This window comes from Gorilla gorilla, chromosome 17 (assembly GCF_029281585.2).
Source record: "Gorilla gorilla gorilla isolate KB3781 chromosome 17, NHGRI_mGorGor1-v2.1_pri, whole genome shotgun sequence".
Taxonomy (NCBI): domain Eukaryota; kingdom Metazoa; phylum Chordata; class Mammalia; order Primates; family Hominidae; genus Gorilla; species Gorilla gorilla.
Genome location: NC_073241.2, coordinates 30,410,090 through 30,430,631, shown reverse-complemented (window position 1 = coordinate 30,430,631; position 20,542 = coordinate 30,410,090).

Here is a 20,542-nt window from a genome sequence, read left to right as displayed (position 1 = left end):
AAAGCTTCCATTAATCTTTCTAAGTAGGTAGCTGGGCTCTCTGTCTTCCCCTGCAGAATAGAATATACTTTAGCCAAATTAGTGGGCTTGCAAGCAGCTGCCCAGAGACCTGCCATTAGAGTCTGGCGATAAAGGTGTAGCCGTCCACTACCTTCTGCCGTATTGTAGTCCCACGCCAGCCTGGTCAGAGGAAAGGTTGCGTTTATGAGGTCGGGGTTGGCAGTCGGTTGACCGTCGTCCCCCGGGACCAGCTTTCTACCGTCTATCTGTATTCTTTCTCGCTCCTCCATGGTGAACAAGACTCGGAGGAGCTGCTGACAATCATCCCAAGTGGGCTGGTGGGTGAACATGACACTATCCAGTAAAACCAGCAAATCTTTGGGGTTGTCTGAAAACCGAGCACTCTGAGTCTTCCAGTTATACAGATCACTGGTGGAGAATGGCCAGTACTGGAGCCTGGGGATTCCTGTGTCATCTGGGGGTCCTATTTCCCGAAGGGGTAAAGCCACCATGGAGTCAGGCGGCTGAGGGGGGCTAGTCCGCGAAGTGTGCCCTCGCATCCACCCCACCGGCCCTTCAAAGTTACTTTCCCTTACAGCGGGCCCGTGTGTGCCGGCCGCCTCCCGTCCGCCTGCTCCCTCCCGCAGCTCAGCCAGGGGGGCTGGGGCCCGGAGGGGTACGGAGGGGGTTCTGTGAACAGTGGGTCCCCGCTGTCAGGTAGAACAGGATGGGGGGGGCAGTTGGCTGCTTGGATTTTAGTGGTCGAGCAATCAGTGCCTTACAGGGTTCAGAGGCTAATTGGAAACGGGACAGCCAAGGAGGCGGGTTCTCAACAAGGTCCTGCCATATGAGGATATATGGGATTTGATCTAAGTGGCCCACACGCCCAGGTAGGAAAATCTTGGACTTTACTCTAGTGATGACAGCAAGTCGGAAGGTCCCTTCGGCTGGCCACCCCACATCAAAGGCAGGCCATTCGGAGCGACAAAGAGTAATTAGCTTTCCTTTCCTGATTTCTATACAAGATCATGGCCCTTTGCTCTAACTTCTTTGAAATTACTCGTAAGGAGAGATAGGGGAGTGCTCTGGGTATTACCCATCCTGTAATAATTTGTAGTCTCTTCCTATAAAGGAATGTGGGTTTGAATCCCTGTAAAGGAAATCTGATTTGACTTCTTAATGATATCTAATCGCAGGCGCACTTTGGCAGCCTTGGTCAGAGTTAGCTGCCTAGATCGTAGTCGCGCTGAGGCAGCCCAGGTCAGAGGCAGCTGCTGCCTGCCAAACCGGGGCAGTTCAGATCGCAAGCACGCACCAGAAGCCCGGGTCAGAGTTAGCTGCCTGGGTCGCGGTCGCGCTGAGGCAGCCCAGATTAGAGGCAGCTGCTGCCCACCTAACCGGGGCAGTTCAGATCGCAATATAGATCAGATGAGAGCCAGGGGACGTCTCCCACTGGTCTCCGCTGGCCGTCCTATAGCACGTTCGCCAGGACTGTGCCAGCTCCAGTTTCAGACCTCGCGAGTCACAGATTCGGATTCAGAACAGACACAGACAGACAAACGGAGACGAGCCAGCTCACCTATCAGTAGATCGATCCCAGCAGATCCGTTGACCAGGGGTCTGGTGGGCTTGGGGAATCCCGGACGGGCCCCCAGATGTTATGCCCAGACCATTTGTTCCCCAAAGAAGACCACCAGAGTCCAGAGTCAAAGCCAAGCGGCAAGGATCTTTACTACAAGTTCGAACCTGGTCCCTCCATTCCACAACATACAAGAGGGCCCTGAACAACGCGAGTGTTTGCTTTTTATAGCCTGAGAGTTACAGGGGAACAAAGGAATTCTTTTGGTTCCCACTTTTTCAGTAAAACTTTGAATAGCTGTCCCCTTATCGGAGACTTTCCTGGTGATGTTTGTACTGGGATCAGGAAGTTTGAGAGATATATGGCAATATGTGGTGAGATGGGAAGATGGGATGTGTTTGTACTGGGCTTGTTTGTTTTGAGCCCGGGGCTGAGGAATGTGCCTGGCTCCTTTCAATCTGCCTAAGGGGGCATTGTGATATCATAAATGTGCGCTGGTCACCCAGGTGACAGGCCCTTGTCTGTGATCTCCCTAAGGGGGCATTGTGACATCATAACACTGCACCGGGCACCCAGGTGACAGGCCCTTTGCGGTGATCGGCCTAAGGGGGCATTGTGACATCATAACTCTGCACTTGGAACCCAGGTGACAGACCATTGTGTGTGATCCGCCTAAGGGGACATTGTGACATCATAACTCTTCATTGGTCACCAAGGTGAGAGACCATTGACTGTGATCTGCCTAAGGAGGCGTTGTGACATCATAAATCTGCACTGGTCCCCCAGGTGGCAGACCCTTCTCTGTGAACTGCCTAAGGGGGCATTGTGACATCATAACTCTGCACTTGGAACCCAGGTGACAGACCATTGTGTGTGATCCGCCTAAGGGGACATTGTGACATCATAACTCTTCATTGGTCACCAAGGTGAGAGACCATTGACTGTGATCTGCCTAAGGAGGCGTTGTGACATCATAACTCTGCACTGGTCACCCAGGTGACAGACCCTTGTCGGTGATCTGCCTAATGGGGCATTGTGATATCATAACTCTGCACGGGTCACCCAGGTGACAGACCCTTGTCTTTGATCTGCCTAAGGTGGCATTCTGACATCATAACTCTGCAAAGGTCACACAGGTGACAGACCCTTTTCTGTGATTGGCTTAATGGGGTATTGTGACATCATAATTCTGCACTGGTCACCCAGGAGACAGACCCATGTTTGTGATCTGCCTAAGGGGGCATTGTGACATCATAACTCTGAACGAATCTCCCAGGAGTCAGACCCTTGTCTGTGATATGCGTAAGGGGCATTGTGACATCATATCTCAGCCTGGGTCACCCAGGTGACAGACCATTGTCTGTGATCTGCCTAAGGGGGCATTGTTGCATCATAACTCTTCACTAGTCACTGAGGTGACAGACACTTGTCTGTGATCTGCCTAAGAGGGCATTGTGACATCATAACTGTGCACTGGTAACCCAGGTGACGTAACCCTGACTGTGATCTGCCTAAGGTGGCATTGTGACATCACAACACTGCACTGGTCACCCAGGTGACAGACCCTTGTCTGTGATCTGCCCAAGGGGGCATCGTGACATCATAACTCTGCACGAGGCACTAGGTGGGAGACCCTTGTCTGTGATCTGCCTAAGGGGGCATTGTGACATCAAAACACTACACGGGTCACCCATGTGACAGGCCCTTGAATGTGGTCTGCCTAAGGGGGCATTGAGACATCATAGATCTGCACTGGTCCCCAGGTGACAGACCCTTGTCTTTGATCTGCCTAGGTGGGCATTGTGACATCATAACTCTGCATTGGTCACCGAGGTGAGAGACCCTTGTCTTGATCTGCCTATGTGGGCATTGTGACATCATAACTCTGCACAGGTCACCCAGAAGACAGACCCTTGTTTGTGATCTGCCTAAGGGGTCATTGTGATGTCATATCTCAGCACGGGTCACCCAGGTGACAGACCCTTGTCTCTGATCTGCCTAAGAGTGCATTGTGACATCATAATTCTGCACTGGTCACACAGGTGACAGACCCTTGTCTGTGATCTGCCTCTGGGGGCATTGTGACATCATAACACTGCACGGGTCACCCTGCTGTCAGACCCTTGTCTGTGATCTGCCTGAGTGGGCATTGTGACATCATAACTCTGCACTGGTCACCCAGGTGACAGGCGCTTGTCTGTGATGTGCCTATGTCGGCATTGTGACATCATAACTCTGCACTGGTCACCCAGGTGACAGGCCCATGTCTGTGATCTGCCTGAGTGGGCATTGTGACATCATAACTCTCCACTGGTCACCCAGGTGACAGGAGCTTGTCTCTGATCTGCCTAAGGGGGCATTGTGACATCATAACTCTGTGCTGGTCACCCAGGTGACAGGCCCTTGTCTGTGATCTCCCTAAGGTGGCATTGTGACTTCATAAATCTGCACTGGTCACCCACGTGACAGTCCCTTTTTTGTAATCTTCCTAAGGGGACATTGTGACAGCGTAACTCTGCACTGGGCACCGAGATGACAGGCCCCTGTCGGTGAACTGCCTAAAGGGGCATTGTGAAATCATAACTCTGCACTTGGCACCCAGGTGACAGGCTCTTTTCTGTGACCTTCATAAGGCGGTATGGTGACATCATAACTCTGCACGGGGCACCCAGGTGACAGGCCCTTGTCTGTTATCTGCCTAAAGGGGACATTGTGACATCATAACTCTGCACTCGTCACCCATGTGAGAGACCCTTGTCTGTGATCTGCCTAAGGGGGCATTGTGACATCATAACTCTGCACTGGTCACCCAGGTGACAGACCCTTTTCTGTGTTCTGCCTAAAGGGGCATTGTGACATCATAACACTGCACTGGTCACCCAGGTGACAGACCATTGTCTGTGATCTGCCTAAGGGGGCATTGTGTTATCATTACCCTGCACTGGACAACCAGGTGAGAGACCCTTGTCTGTAAACTGCCTAAGGAGGCATTGTGACATTATAAGTCTGCACTAGTCACGCAGGTGACAGACCCTTCTCTGTGATCTGCCTAAGGGGGCATTGTGACGTCATAACACTGCACTGGTCACCCAGGTGACAGACGCCTGTCTGTGAACTGCCTAAGGGGTCATTGTGACATCATAACTCTGCACTGGTCACCCAGGTGACATACCGTTGTCTGTGATCTGCCCAAGGGGGCATTGTGACATCATAACTCTGCACGAAGCACCCAGGTGGCAGACCCTTGTCTATGATCTGCCTAAGGGGGCATTGTGACATCAAAACACTGCACGGGTCTCCCATGTGACAGGCCCTTGAATGTGATCTGCCTAAGGGGGCATTGAGACATCATAAATCTGCACTGGGCACCCAGATGACCGGCCCTTCTCTGTGATCTGCCTAAAGGGGCATTGTGACATCATAACTCTTCACTTGGCACCCAGGTGACAGGCCCTTGTCTTTGATCTGCCTAAGGGGGCATTGTGACATCATAACTCTGCACGGGGCATGCAGGTGATAGGCCCCTTTCTATTATCTGCCTAAAGGGGGCATTGTGACATCATAACTCTGCACTCGTCACCCAGGTGAGAGACCCTTGTCTGTGATCTGCCTAAGGGGGCATTGTGACCTCATAACTCTGCACTGGTCTCCCAGGTGACAGGCCCTTGTCTGTGATCTGCCTAAGGGGCATTGTGACATCAAACCTCTGAACGGGTCACCCAGGTGACAGGCCCTTGTCTGTGATCTGCCTAAGTGGGCATTGTGACATCATAAGTCTGCACAGGTCATCCGGGTGACAGACCCTTGTCTGTGATCTGCCTAAGGGGTCATTGTGCCATCATAATTTTGCACTGGTCACCCAGGTGACAGACCCTTCTCTTTGCTCTGCCTAAGTGGGCATTGTGACATCATAATGCTTCACTGGTCACCCAGGTGACAGACCCTTGTCTGAGATCTGCCTAAGGGGGCATTGTGACATCATAACTCTGCATTGGTCACCAAGTTGACAGACCACTATCTTTGGTCTGCCTAAGGGGGCGTTGTGACATCATAAATCTGCACTGGTCACCCAGGTGACCGACCCTTGTCTGAGAACTCCCTAAGGGGGCATTGTGACATTATAAAGCTGCACGGGTACCCCAGGTGACAGACTCTTGTCTGTGATCTGCTAAGGGGGCCTTGTGACATCATAACTCTGCACGGGACACCCAGGTGACAGATCCTTGTCTGTGATCTGCCTAAGGGGGCATTGTGACATCATAACTCTGCACTGGTCACCCTGGGGACAGACCCTTCTCTGTTATCTGCCTAAGGGGTCATTGTGACATCATAACTCTGCCCGGGTCACCCTGGTGACAGACCCTTTTCTGTGATCTGCCTAACGGGACATTGTGACATCATATCTCTATACTGGTCACCCAGGTGGCAGACCATTGTCTGTGATCTGCCAAAGGGGGTATTGTGACATCATAACTCTGCACTGGGCATGCAGGTGACAGACCATTGTTTGTGATCTGCCTAAGGGGGCATTGTGACATCATAACTCTGCACGCAACTCCCAGGTGTCAGACCCTTGTCTGTGATATGAGTAAGGGGCATTGTGACATCATATCTCAGCACGGGTCACCCAGGTGACAGAACATTGTCTCTTATCTGCCTAAGTGTGCATTGTGACATCATAACTCTGCACGTGTCACCCATGTGACAGGCCCTTGAAAGTGATCTGCTTAAGGGGTCATTGTGACATCATAACTCTGCACTGGTCACCCACGTTACAGACACTTTTCTGTGATCTGCCTAAGGGGGTGAGGGGACATCATAAATCTGCACTGGTCACCCAGGTGACAGACCCTTGTCTGTGAACTGCCTAAGGGGGCGTTGTGACATCATAACTCTGCACTTGTCCCCCTGGTGTCAGACCCTTTTCTGTGATCTGCTTAAGGGTGCATTGTGTCATCATAACTCTTCACTGGTCACCGTGGTGACAGACCCTTGTCCATTATCTGCCAAAGGGGGCATTGTGACATCATAACTCTGCACTGATCACCCAAGTGACAGACCCTTGTCTGTGATCTGCCTAACGGGGCATTGTGATATCATAGCTCTGCACTGGTCACAAAGGTGACAGACCCTTGTCTGTGATCTGCCTAAGTGGGCATTGTGACCTCATAACTCTGCACTGGTCTCCCAGGTGACAGGCCCTTGTCTGTGATCTGCCTAAGGGGCATTGTGACATCAAACCTCTGAACGGGTCACCCAGGTGACAGGCCCTTGTCTGTGATCTGCCTAAGTGGGCATTGTGACATCATAAGTCTGCACAGGTCATCCGGGTGACAGACCCTTGTCTGTGATCTGCCTAAGGGGTCATTGTGCCATCATAATTTTGCACTGGTCACCCAGGTGACAGACCCTTCTCTTTGCTCTGCCTAAGTGGGCATTGTGACATCATAATGCTTCACTGGTCACCCAGGTGACAGACCCTTGTCTGAGATCTGCCTAAGGGGGCATTGTGACATCATAACTCTGCATTGGTCACCAAGTTGACAGACCACTATCTTTGGTCTGCCTAAGGGGGCGTTGTGACATCATAAATCTGCACTGGTCACCCAGGTGACCGACCCTTGTCTGAGAACTCCCTAAGGGGGCATTGTGACATTATAAAGCTGCACGGGTACCCCAGGTGACAGACTCTTGTCTGTGATCTGCTAAGGGGGCCTTGTGACATCATAACTCTGCACGGGACACCCAGGTGACAGATCCTTGTCTGTGATCTGCCTAAGGGGGCATTGTGACATCATAACTCTGCACTGGTCACCCTGGGGACAGACCCTTCTCTGTTATCTGCCTAAGGGGTCATTGTGACATCATAACTCTGCCCGGGTCACCCTGGTGACAGACCCTTTTCTGTGATCTGCCTAACGGGACATTGTGACATCATATCTCTATACTGGTCACCCAGGTGGCAGACCATTGTCTGTGATCTGCCAAAGGGGGCATTGTGACATCATAACTCTGCACTGGGCATGCAGGTGACAGACCATTGTTTGTGATCTGCCTAAGGGGGCATTGTGACATCATAACTCTGCACGCAACTCCCAGGTGTCAGACCCTTGTCTGTGATATGAGTAAGGGGCATTGTGACATCATATCTCAGCACGGGTCACCCAGGTGACAGAACATTGTCTCTTATCTGCCTAAGTGTGCATTGTGACATCATAACTCTGCACGTGTCACCCATGTGACAGGCCCTTGAAAGTGATCTGCTTAAGGGGTCATTGTGACATCATAACTCTGCACTGGTCACCCACGTTACAGACACTTTACTGTGATCTGCCTAAGGGGGTGAGGGGACATCATAAATCTGCACTGGTCACCCAGGTGACAGACCCTTTTCTGTGAACTGCCTAAGGGGGCGTTGTGACATCATAACTCTGCACTTGTCCCCCTGGTGTCAGACCCTTTTCTGTGATCTGCTTAAGGGTGCATTGTGTCATCATAACTCTTCACTGGTCACCGTGGTGACAGACCCTTGTCCATTATCTGCCAAAGGGGGCATTGTGACATCATAACTCTGCACTGATCACCCAAGTGACAGACCCTTGTCTGTGATCTGCCTAACGGGGCATTGTGATATCATAGCTCTGCACTGGTCACAAAGGTGACAGACCCTTGTCTGTGATCTGCCTAAGTGGGCATTGTGACATCATAACTCTGCACTGGTCACCCAGGAGACAGACCCATGTTTGTGATCTGCCTAAGGGGGCATTGTGACATCATAACTCTGAACGAATCTCCCAGGTATCAGACCCTTGTCTGTGATATGCGTAAGGGGCATTGTGACATCATATCTCAGCATGGGTCACCCAGGTGACAGACCATTGTCTCTTATCTGCCTAGGTGTGCATTGTAACATCATAACTCTGCACGTGTCACCCATGTGACAGGCCCTTGAAAGTGATCTGCTTAAGGGGTCATTGTGACGTCATAAATCTGCACTGGTCACCCACGTTACAGACCCTTTTCTGTGATCTGCCTAAGGGGGTGAGGGGACATCATAAATCTGCACTTGTCACCCAGGTGACATACCCTTGTCTGTGAACTGCCTAAGGGGGAATTGTGACATCATAACTCTGCACTTGTCCCCCTGGTATCAGACCCTTTTCTGTGATCTGCTTAAGGGTGCATTGTGCCATCATAACTCTTCACTGGTCACCCTGGTGACAGACCCTTGTCCATTATCTGCCAAAGGGGGCATTGTGACATCATAACTCTGCACTGATCACCCAAGTGACAGACCCTTGTCTGTGATCTGCCTAACGGGGAATTGTGATATCATAGCTCTGCACTGGTCACAAAGTTGACAGACCCTTGTCTGTGATCTGCCTAAGGGGGCATTGTGACATCACAACTCTGCTCTGGTCACGCAGGTGACACACCCTTGTCCGTGATCTGCCTAAGAGGGCATTGTGACATCATAACACTGCACTGGTCACCGTGGTGACAGACCCTTGTCTGTGATCTGCCTTAGGGGGCATTGTGACATCATAGGTGTGCACTGGTCACCCAGGTGATGGAAACTTTTCTGTGATCTGCCTAATGGGACATTGTGACATCATAACTCTGCACTGGTCACCCAGGTGAAAGAACCTTGTATGTGATCTGTCTAAGGGGGCATTGTGACATCATAACTCTGCACTGGTAGCCCAGGTGACAGACCCTGGTATGTGATCTGCCTAAGGCGGCATTGTGACATCATAACTCTGCACTGCTCAGCCAGGTGACAGACCCTTGTCTTTGATCTGTCTAAGGGGGCATTGTCACATCATAACTGTGCACGGGGCACCCAGGTGACAAACACTTGTCTGTGATCTGCCTAAGGGTTAATTGTGACTTCATAACTCTGCACTCGTCACCCAGGTGAGCGATCCTTGTCTGTGATCTGCCTAGTGGGGCATTGTGACATTATAATCCTGCACTGCTCACCCCGGTGACAGACCCTTTCCTGTTATCTGCCTAAGGGGGCATTGTGACATCATAACTGTGCACCGGTCGCCCAGGTGACAGACCCTGGTCAGTGATCTGCCTAAGGGGGCATTGTGACATCATAACTCTGAACTGGTCACACTTGTGAGAGACCCTTGTCTGTGATCTGCCTAAGGGGGCATGGTGATATCATTACTCTGCATTGGTCACCAAGTTGACAGACCATTGTCTTTGATCTGCCTAAGGGGGCGTTGTGACATCATAAATCTGCACTGGTCACCCAGGTGACAGACCCTTGTCTGAGAACTCCCTAAGGGGGCACGGTGAAATTATAACACTGCACAGGTCCCACAAGTGACAGACCCTTGTATGTGATCTGCTACGGGGGCATTGTGACATCATTACTCTGCACGGGTCACGCAAGTAACAGACCCTTGTCTGTGATCTGCATAAGACTGCATTGTGACATCATAACTCTGCACTGGTCACTCAGGTGACAGGCCGTTGTCTGAGATCTGCCTAAGGGAGCATTGTGACCTCATAACTCTGCACGGAGCACCCAGGAGACAGGCCCTTGTCTGTGATCTACCTAATGGGTCATTGTGACATCATACCTCTACACGGGTCACACAGGTGACAGGCCCTTGTCTGTGATCTGCCTATGGGGGCATTGTGACACTATAACACTGCACGGGTCCCCCAGGTGACAGACCCTTGTCTGTGATCTGCCTAAGGGGGCATTGTAACATCATAAGTCTGCACGGGTCACCCAGGTGACAGACCCTTGTCTGTGATCTGCCTAAGGGGGCATTGTGACATCATAATTCTGCACTGGTCACCCAGGTGACAGACCCTTCCCTTTGATCAGCCTAAGTGGGCATTGTGACATCATAATGCTTCACTAGTCACCCAGGTGACAGACCCTTGTCTGAGATCTGCCTAAGGGGGCATTGTGTCATCATACCTCTACACTGGTCACCCAGGTGACAGACCCTTGTCAGTGATCTGCCTAAGGGGGCATTGTGACATCATATCTCTGAACTGGTCACGCAGGTGAGAGACCCTTGTGTGTGATCTGCCGAATGGGGCATTGTGACATCATAACTCTGCATTGGTCACTGAGGTGACAGACCATTGTCTTTGATCAGCCTAAGGGGGCGTTGTGACATCATAAATCTGCACTGGTCACCCAGGTGACAGAAACTTGTCTGAGAACTGCCTAAGGGGGCACTGTGATATTATAACACTGCACGGGTCCCCCAGGTGACAAACCCTTCTCTGTGAACTGCCTAAGAGTGCATTGTGACATCATAACTCTGCACTGGTTTCCCAGGTGACAGACCCTTGTCTGTGATCTGCCTAAGGGGGCATTGTGACATCAAAACTCTGCAATGGTCACCCAGGTGACAGGGCCTTGTCTGTGATCTGCCTAAGGGTGCATTGTGACTTCATAACTCTGCACTGCTCACCCAGGTGACGGACCCTTGTCTTTTATCTGCCTAAGGAGGCATTGTGACATCATAATTCTGCACGGGTCATGCAGTTGACAGACTCTTGTCTGTGATCTGCCTAAGGTGCCATTGTGACATCATAACTCTGCACTGGTCACCCAGGTGACAGACCCTTGTCTGTGATCTGCCTAAGGGGGCATTGTGATATCATAACACTGCACTTGTCACCTAGGAGAGAGACCCTTGCCTGTGATCTGCCTAAGGGGGCATTGTGACATCATAACTCTGCATTGGTCACCCAGGTGACAGACCCTTCTCTATGATCTGCCTAAGGGGGCATTGTGACATCATAAGTCTGAACTGGGCACCCAGTTGACAGGCCTTTCTCTGTGATCCGCCTAAGGGGGCATTGTGACTTTATAACTCTGCACTCGTCCCCCAGGTGAGAGTCTCTTGTCTGTGATCTGCCTAGGGGGGCATTGTGACATTATAACTCTTCACTGCTCACCCTGGTGACAGACCCTTGTCTGTTATCTGCCTAAGGGGGTATTTTGACATCATAACTCTGCACGGGTCACCCAGGTGAGAGAGACATGTCAGTGATCTGCCTAAAGGGCAAATGTGACATCATAACTCTGCACTGGTCACCAAGGTGACAGACCCTTTTCTGTGATCTGCCTCAGGGGGCATTGTAACATCATAACTCTGCACTGGTCACCCAGGAGACAGACCCATGTCTGTGAATTGCCTAACCGGGCGTTGTGACATGATAACTCTGCACAGGTCTCTCAGGTGACTGGCCCTTGTCTGTGATCTCCCTAAGGGTGTATTGTGACATCTTAACTCTGCACTGGTCACACAGGTGACAGGCCCTTGTCTGTGATCTGCCTAAGGGCCATTGTGACATCATAACTCTGCCCTGGGCACACAGGTGAAAGGCCCTTTTCTGTGATCTTCTTAAGGGGGCACTGTGACATCACAACTCTGCACTGGGCACCCAGGAGACAGGCCCTTGTCTGATCTGACTAGGGACGCATTGTGACATCATAACTCTGCACTGGGCACCCAGGTGACAGGCACTTTTCTGTGATCTCCCTAAGGTGGCATTGTGACGTCATAACTCTGCACCTGGCACACAGGTGACAAGACCTTGTCTGTCTTGTGCCTAAGGGGGCATTGTGACATCAAAACTCTGCACTGGTCACCCAGGTGACAGGCCCTTGTCTGTGATCTGCCTAAGGGGGCATTGTGACATCATAACTGTGAACTGGTCACCCAGGTGACCGACGTTTGTCTGTGATCTGCCTAAGGGGGCATTGTGACATCATAACTTTGCACTGGTCACCCAGGTGACAGAACCTTGTCTGTGATCTGCCTAAGAGGGCATTGTGACATCATAACTGTGCACTGGTAACCCAGGTGACGTACCCTTGTCCGTGATGTGCCTAAGGGGACATTGTGACATCATAACTGTGCACTGGTAACCCAGGTGACGTACCCTTGACAGTGATCTGTCTAAGGTGGCATTGTGACACCACAACTCTGCACTGGTCACTCACGTGAGAGACCCTTTACTGTGATCTCCATAAGGGGGCATTGTGACATCATAACTCTGCACGGGTCCCCCAGGTGACAGAGCCTTGTCTGTGATCTGCCAAAGGGTGCATTTTGACATCATAATACTGCACGGGTCACCCTGCTGACAGACCCTTGTCTTTGATCTTCTTAACAGGTCATTGTGACATCAGGACACTGCACGGGTCACCCAGGTGACTGACCCTTGTCTTTGATCTGCCTAAGGGGGCATTTGGACGCCAAAACTCTGCACTTGTCACCCATGTGACAGAACCTTGTCTGTGTTCTGCCTAAGGGGGAATTGCGACATCATAACTCTCCACTTGTCACCCAGGTGACAGACCATTGTCTGCGATCTGCCTAAGGGGGCATTGTGATACCGTAACCCTACACTGGACACCCAGGTGAGGGACCCTTGTCCGTAAACTGCCTAAGGGGGCATTGTGACATTATAACTCTGCACCAGTCACGCAGGTGACAGACCCTTGTCTGTGATCTGCCCAAGGGCGCATTGTGACATCATAACTCTGCACTGGTCACCCAGGTGACTGACCCTTGTGTGTGATCTGCCCAAGGGAGCATCGTGACATCATAACTCTGCACGAGGCACCGAGGAGGCAGACCCTTGTCTGTGATCTGAATAAGAGGACATTGTGACATCAAAACTTTGCACGGGTCACCCATGTGACAGGCCCTTGAATGTGATCTGCCTAAGGGGGCATTGAGACATCATAACTGTGCACTGGTCACCCAGGTGACAGACCCTTGTCTTTGATCTGCCTAAGGGGGCATTGTGACGTCATAACTCTGCATTGGTTACTGACGTGACAGACCCTTGTCTTTGATCTGCCTAAGGGGGCATTGTGACATCAAAACTCTGCACAGGGAACCCAGGTGACAGACCCTTGTCTGTGATCAGTCTAAGAGTGCATTGGGACATCATAACTCTGCACTGGGCACCCAGGTGAGAGACCCTTGTCTTTGATCTGCCTAAAGGGGCATTTTGCATCATAACTCTGCACGTCTCACCGATGTGACAGACCCTTGTCTCTGATCTGCCTAAGGGGGCATTGTGTCATCATAAATCTGCACTGGTCCCCGTGGTGACAGACCCTTGTCTGTGATCTGCCTAAGGGGGCATTGTGACATCATAAGTCTGAACTGGGCACCCAGTTGACAGGCCTTTCTCTGTGATCCGCCTAAGGGGGCATTGTGACTTTATAACTCTGCACTCGTCCCCCAGGTGAGAGTCTCTTGTCTGTGATCTGCCTAGGGGGGCATTGTGACATTATAACTCTTCACTGCTCACCCTGGTGACAGACCCTTGTCTGTTATCTGCCTAAGGGGGTATTTTGACATCATAACTCTGCACGGGTCACCCAGGTGAGAGAGACATGTCTGTGATCTGCCTAAAGGGCAAATGTGACATCATAACTCTGCACTGGTCACCAAGGTGACAGACCCTTTTCTGTGATCTGCCTCAGGGGGCATTGTAACATCATAACTCTGCACTGGTCACCCAGGAGACAGACCCATGTCTGTGAATTGCCTAACGGGGCATTGTGACATGATAACTCTGCACAGGTCACTCAGGTGACTGGCCCTTGTCTGTGATCTCCCTAAGGGTGTATTGTGACATCTTAACTCTGCACTGGTCACACAGGTGACAGGCCCTTGTCTGTGATCTGCCTAAGGGCCATTGTGACATCATAACTCTGCCCTGGGCACACAGGTGAAAGGCCCTTTTCTGTGATCTTCTTAAGGGGGCACTGTGACATCACAACTCTGCACTGGGCACCCAGGAGACAGGCCCTTGTCTGATCTGACTAGGGACGCATTGTGACATCATAACTCTGCACTGGGCACCCAGGTGACAGGCACTTTTCTGTGATCTCCCTAAGGTGGCATTGTGACGTCATAACTCTGCACCTGGCACACAGGTGACAGGCCCTTGTCTGTCTTGTGCCTAAGGGGGCATTGTGACATCATAACTCTGCACTGGTCACCCAGGTGACAGGCCCTTGTCTGTGATCTGCCTAAGGGGGCATTGTGACATCATAACTGTGAACTGGTCACCCAGGTGACCGACGCTTGTCTGTGATCTGCCTAAGGGGGCATTGTGACATCATAACTTTGCACTGGTCACCCAGGTGACAGAACCTTGTCTGTGATCTGCCTAAGAGGGCATTGTGACATCATAACTGTGCACTGGTAACCCAGGTGACGTACCCTTGTCCGTGATGTGCCTAAGGGGACATTGTGACATCATAACTGTGCACTGGTAACCCAGGTGACGTACCCTTGACAGTGATCTGTCTAAGGTGGCATTGTGACACCACAACTCTGCACTGGTCACTCACGTGAGAGACCCTTTACTGTGATCTCCATAAGGGGGCATTGTGACATCATAACTCTGCACGGGTCCCCCAGGTGACAGAGCCTTGTCTGTGATCTGCCAAAGGGTGCATTTTGACATCATAATACTGCACGGGTCACCCTGCTGACAGACCCTTGTCTTTGATCTTCTTAACAGGTCATTGTGACATCAGGACACTGACACTGCACGGGTCACCCAGGTGACTGACCCTTGTCTTTGATCTGCCTAAGGGGGCATTTGGACACCAAAACTCTGCACTTGTCACCCATGTGACAGAACCTTGTCTGTGTTCTGCCTAAGGGGGAATTGCGACATCATAACTCTCCACTTGTCACCCAGGTGACAGACCATTGTCTGCGATCTGCCTAAGGGGGCATTGTGATACCATAACCCTACACTGGACACCCAGGTGAGGGACCCTTGTCCGTAAACTGCCTAAGGGGGCATTGTGACATTATAACTCTGCACCAGTCACGCAGGTGACAGACCCTTGTCTGTGATCTGCCCAAGGGCGCATTGTGACATCATAACTCTGCACTGGTCACCCAGGTGACTGACCCTTGTGTGTGATCTGCCCAAGGGAGCATCGTGACATCATAACTCTGCACGAGGCACCGAGGAGGCAGACCCTTGTCTGTGATCTGAATAAGAGGACATTGTGACATCAAAACTTTGCACGGGTCACCCATGTGACAGGCCCTTGAATGTGATCTGCCTAAGGGGGCATTGAGACATCATAACTGTGCACTGGTCACCCAGGTGACAGACCCTTGTCTTTGATCTGCCTAAGGGGGCATTGTGACGTCATAACTCTGCATTGGTTACTGACGTGACAGACCCTTGTCTTTGATCTGCCTAAGGGGGCATTGTGACATCAAAACTCTGCACAGGGAACCCAGGTGACAGACCCTTGTCTGTGATCAGTCTAAGAGTGCATTGGGACATCATAACTCTGCACTGGGCACCCAGGTGAGAGACCCTTGTCTTTGATCTGCCTAAAGGGGCATTTTGCATCATAACTCTGCACGTCTCACCGATGTGACAGACCCTTGTCTCTGATCTGCCTAAGGGGGCATTGTGTCATCATAAATCTGCACTGGTCCCCGTGGTGACAGACCCTTGTCTGTGATCTGCCTAAGGGGGCATTGTGACATCATAAGTCTGAACTGGGCACCCAGTTGACAGGCCTTTCTCTGTGATCCGCCTAAGGGGGCATTGTGACTTTATAACTCTGCACTCGTCCCCCAGGTGAGAGTCTCTTGTCTGTGATCTGCCTAGGGGGGCATTGTGACATTATAACTCTTCACTGCTCACCCTGGTGACAGACCCTTGTCTGTTATCTGCCTAAGGGGGTATTTTGACATCATAACTCTGCACGGGTCACCCAGGTGAGAGAGACATGTCTGTGATCTGCCTAAAGGGCAAATGTGACATCATAACTCTGCACTGGTCACCAAGGTGACAGACCCTTTTCTGTGATCTGCCTCAGGGGGCATTGTAACATCATAACTCTGCACTGGTCACCCAGGAGACAGACCCATGTCTGTGAATTGCCTAACGGGGCATTGTGACATGATAACTCTGCACAGGTCACTCAGGTGACTGGCCCTTGTCTGTGATCTCCCTAAGGGTGTATTGTGACATCTTAACTCTGCACTGGTCACACAGGTGACAGGCCCTTGTCTGTGATCTGCCTAAGGGCCATTGTGACATCATAACTCTGCCCTGGGCACACAGGTGAAAGGCCCTTTTCTGTGATCTTCTTAAGGGGGCACTGTGACATCACAACTCTGCACTGGGCACCCAGGAGACAGGCCCTTGTCTGATCTGACTAGGGACGCATTGTGACATCATAACTCTGCACTGGGCACCCAGGTGACAGGCACTTTTCTGTGATCTCCCTAAGGTGGCATTGTGACGTCATAACTCTGCACCTGGCACACAGGTGACAGGCCCTTGTCTGTCTTGTGCCTAAGGGGGCATTGTGACATCATAACTCTGCACTGGTCACCCAGGTGACAGGCCCTTGTCTGTGATCTGCCTAAGGGGGCATTGTGACATCATAACTGTGAACTGGTCACCCAGGTGACCGACGCTTGTCTGTGATCTGCCTAAGGGGGCATTGTGACATCATAACTTTGCACTGGTCACCCAGGTGACAGAACCTTGTCTGTGATCTGCCTAAGAGGGCATTGTGACATCATAACTGTGCACTGGTAACCCAGGTGACGTACCCTTGTCCGTGATGTGCCTAAGGGGACATTGTGACATCATAACTGTGCACTGGTAACCCAGGTGACGTACCCTTGACAGTGATCTGTCTAAGGTGGCATTGTGACACCACAACTCTGCACTGGTCACTCACGTGAGAGACCCTTTACTGTGATCTCCATAAGGGGGCATTGTGACATCATAACTCTGCACGGGTCCCCCAGGTGACAGAGCCTTGTCTGTGATCTGCCAAAGGGTGCATTTTGACATCATAATACTGCACGGGTCACCCTGCTGACAGACCCTTGTCTTTGATCTTCTTAACAGGTCATTGTGACATCAGGACACTGACACTGCACGGGTCACCCAGGTGACTGACCCTTGTCTTTGATCTGCCTAAGGGGGCATTTGGACACCAAAACTCTGCACTTGTCACCCATGTGACAGAACCTTGTCTGTGTTCTGCCTAAGGGGGAATTGCGACATCATAACTCTCCACTTGTCACCCAGGTGACAGACCATTGTCTGCGATCTGCCTAAGGGGGCATTGTGATACCGTAACCCTACACTGGACACCCAGGTGAGGGACCCTTGTCCGTAAACTGCCTAAGGGGGCATTGTGACATTATAACTCTGCACCAGTCACGCAGGTGACAGACCCTTGTCTGTGATCTGCCCAAGGGCGCATTGTGACATCATAACTCTGCACTGGTCACCCAGGTGACTGACCCTTGTGTGTGATCTGCCCAAGGGAGCATCGTGACATCATAACTCTGCACGAGGCACCGAGGAGGCAGACCCTTGTCTGTGATCTGAATAAGAGGACATTGTGACATCAAAACTTTGCACGGGTCACCCATGTGACAGGCCCTTGAATGTGATCTGCCTAAGGGGGCATTGAGACATCATAACTGTGCACTGGTCACCCAGGTGACAGACCCTTGTCTTTGATCTGCCTAAGGGGGCATTGTGACGTCATAACTCTGCATTGGTTACTGACGTGACAGACCCTTGTCTTTGATCTGCCTAAGGGGGCATTGTGACATCAAAACTCTGCACAGGGAACCCAGGTGACAGACCCTTGTCTGTGATCAGTCTAAGAGTGCATTGGGACATCATAACTCTGCACTGGGCACCCAGGTGAGAGACCCTTGTCTTTGATCTGCCTAAAGGGGCATTTTGCATCATAACTCTGCACGTCTCACCGATGTGACAGACCCTTGTCTCTGATCTGCCTAAGGGGGCATTGTGTCATCATAAATCTGCACTGGTCCCCGTGGTGACAGACCCTTGTCTGTGATCTGCCTAAGGGGCATTGTGACATCATAAGTCTGAACTGGGCACCCAGTTGACAGGCCTTTCTCTGTGATCCGCCTAAGGGGGCATTGTGACTTTATAACTCTGCACTCGTCCCCCAGGTGAGAGTCTCTTGTCTGTGATCTGCCTAGGGGGGCATTGTGACATTATAACTCTTCACTGCTCACCCTGGTGACAGACCCTTGTCTGTTATCTGCCTAAGGGGGTATTTGGACATCATAACTCTGCACGGGTCACCCAGGTGAGAGAGACATGTCTGTGATCTGCCTAAAGGGCAAATGTGACATCATAACTCTGCACTGGTCACCAAGGTGACAGACCCTTTTCTGTGATCTGCCTCAGGGGGCATTGTAACATCATAACTCTGCACTGGTCACCCAGGAGACAGACCCATGTCTGTGAATTGCCTAACGGGGCATTGTGACATGATAACTCTGCACAGGTCACTCAGGTGACTGGCCCTTGTCTGTGATCTCCCTAAGGGTGTATTGTGACATCTTAACTCTGCACTGGTCACACAGGTGACAGGCCCTTGTCTGTGATCTGCCTAAGGGCCATTGTGACATCATAACTCTGCCCTGGGCACACAGGTGAAAGGCCCTTTTCTGTGATCTTCTTAAGGGGGCACTGTGACATCACAACTCTGCACTGGGCACCCAGGAGACAGGCCCTTGTCTGATCTGACTAGGGACGCATTGTGACATCATAACTCTGCACTGGGCACCCAGGTGACAGGCACTTTTCTGTGATCTCCCTAAGGTGGCATTGTGACGTCATAACTCTGCACCTGGCACACAGGTGACAGGCCCTTGTCTGTCTTGTGCCTAAGGGGGCATTGTGACATCATAACTCTGCACTGGTCACCCAGGTGACAGGCCCTTGTCTGTGATCTGCCTAAGGGGGCATTGTGACATCATAACTGTGAACTGGTCACCCAGGTGACCGACGCTTGTCTGTGATCTGCCTAAGGGGGCATTGTGACATCATAACTTTGCACTGGTCACCCAGGTGACAGAACCTTGTCTGTGATCTGCCTAAGAGGGCATTGTGACATCATAACTGTGCACTGGTAACCCAGGTGACGTACCCTTGTCCGTGATGTGCCTAAGGGGACATTGTGACATCATAACTGTGCACTGGTAACCCAGGTGACGTACCCTTGACAGTGATCTGTCTAAGGTGGCATTGTGACACCACAACTCTGCACTGGTCACTCACGTGAGAGACCCTTTACTGTGATCTCCATAAGGGGGCATTGTGACATCATAACTCTGCACGGGTCCCCCAGGTGACAGAGCCTTGTCTGTGATCTGCCAAAGGGTGCATTTTGACATCATAATACTGCACGGGTCACCCTGCTGACAGACCCTTGTCTTTGATCTTCTTAACAGGTCATTGTGACATCAGGACACTGACACTGCACGGGTCACCCAGGTGACTGACCCTTGTCTTTGATCTGCCTAAGGGGGCATTTGGACACCAAAACTCTGCACTTGTCACCCATGTGACAGAACCTTGTCTGTGTTCTGCCTAAGGGGGAATTGCGACATCATAACTCTCCACTTGTCACCCAGGTGACAGACCATTGTCTGCGATCTGCCTAAGGGGGCATTGTGATACCATAACCCTACACTGGACACCCAGGTGAGGGACCCTTGTCCGTAAACTGCCTAAGGGGGCATTGTGACATTATAACTCTGCACCAGTCACGCAGGTGACAGACCCTTGTCTGTGATCTGCCCAAGGGCGCATTGTGACATCATAACTCTGCACTGGTCACCCAGGTGACTGACCCTTGTGTGTGATCTGCCCAAGGGAGCATCGTGACATCATAACTCTGCACGAGGCACCGAGGAGGCAGACCCTTGTCTGTGATCTGAATAAGAGGACATTGTGACATCAAAACTTTGCACGGGTCACCCATGTGACAGGCCCTTGAATGTGATCTGCCTAAGGGGGCATTGAGACATCATAACTGTGCACTGGTCACCCAGGTGACAGACCCTTGTCTTTGATCTGCCTAAGGGGGCATTGTGACGTCATAACTCT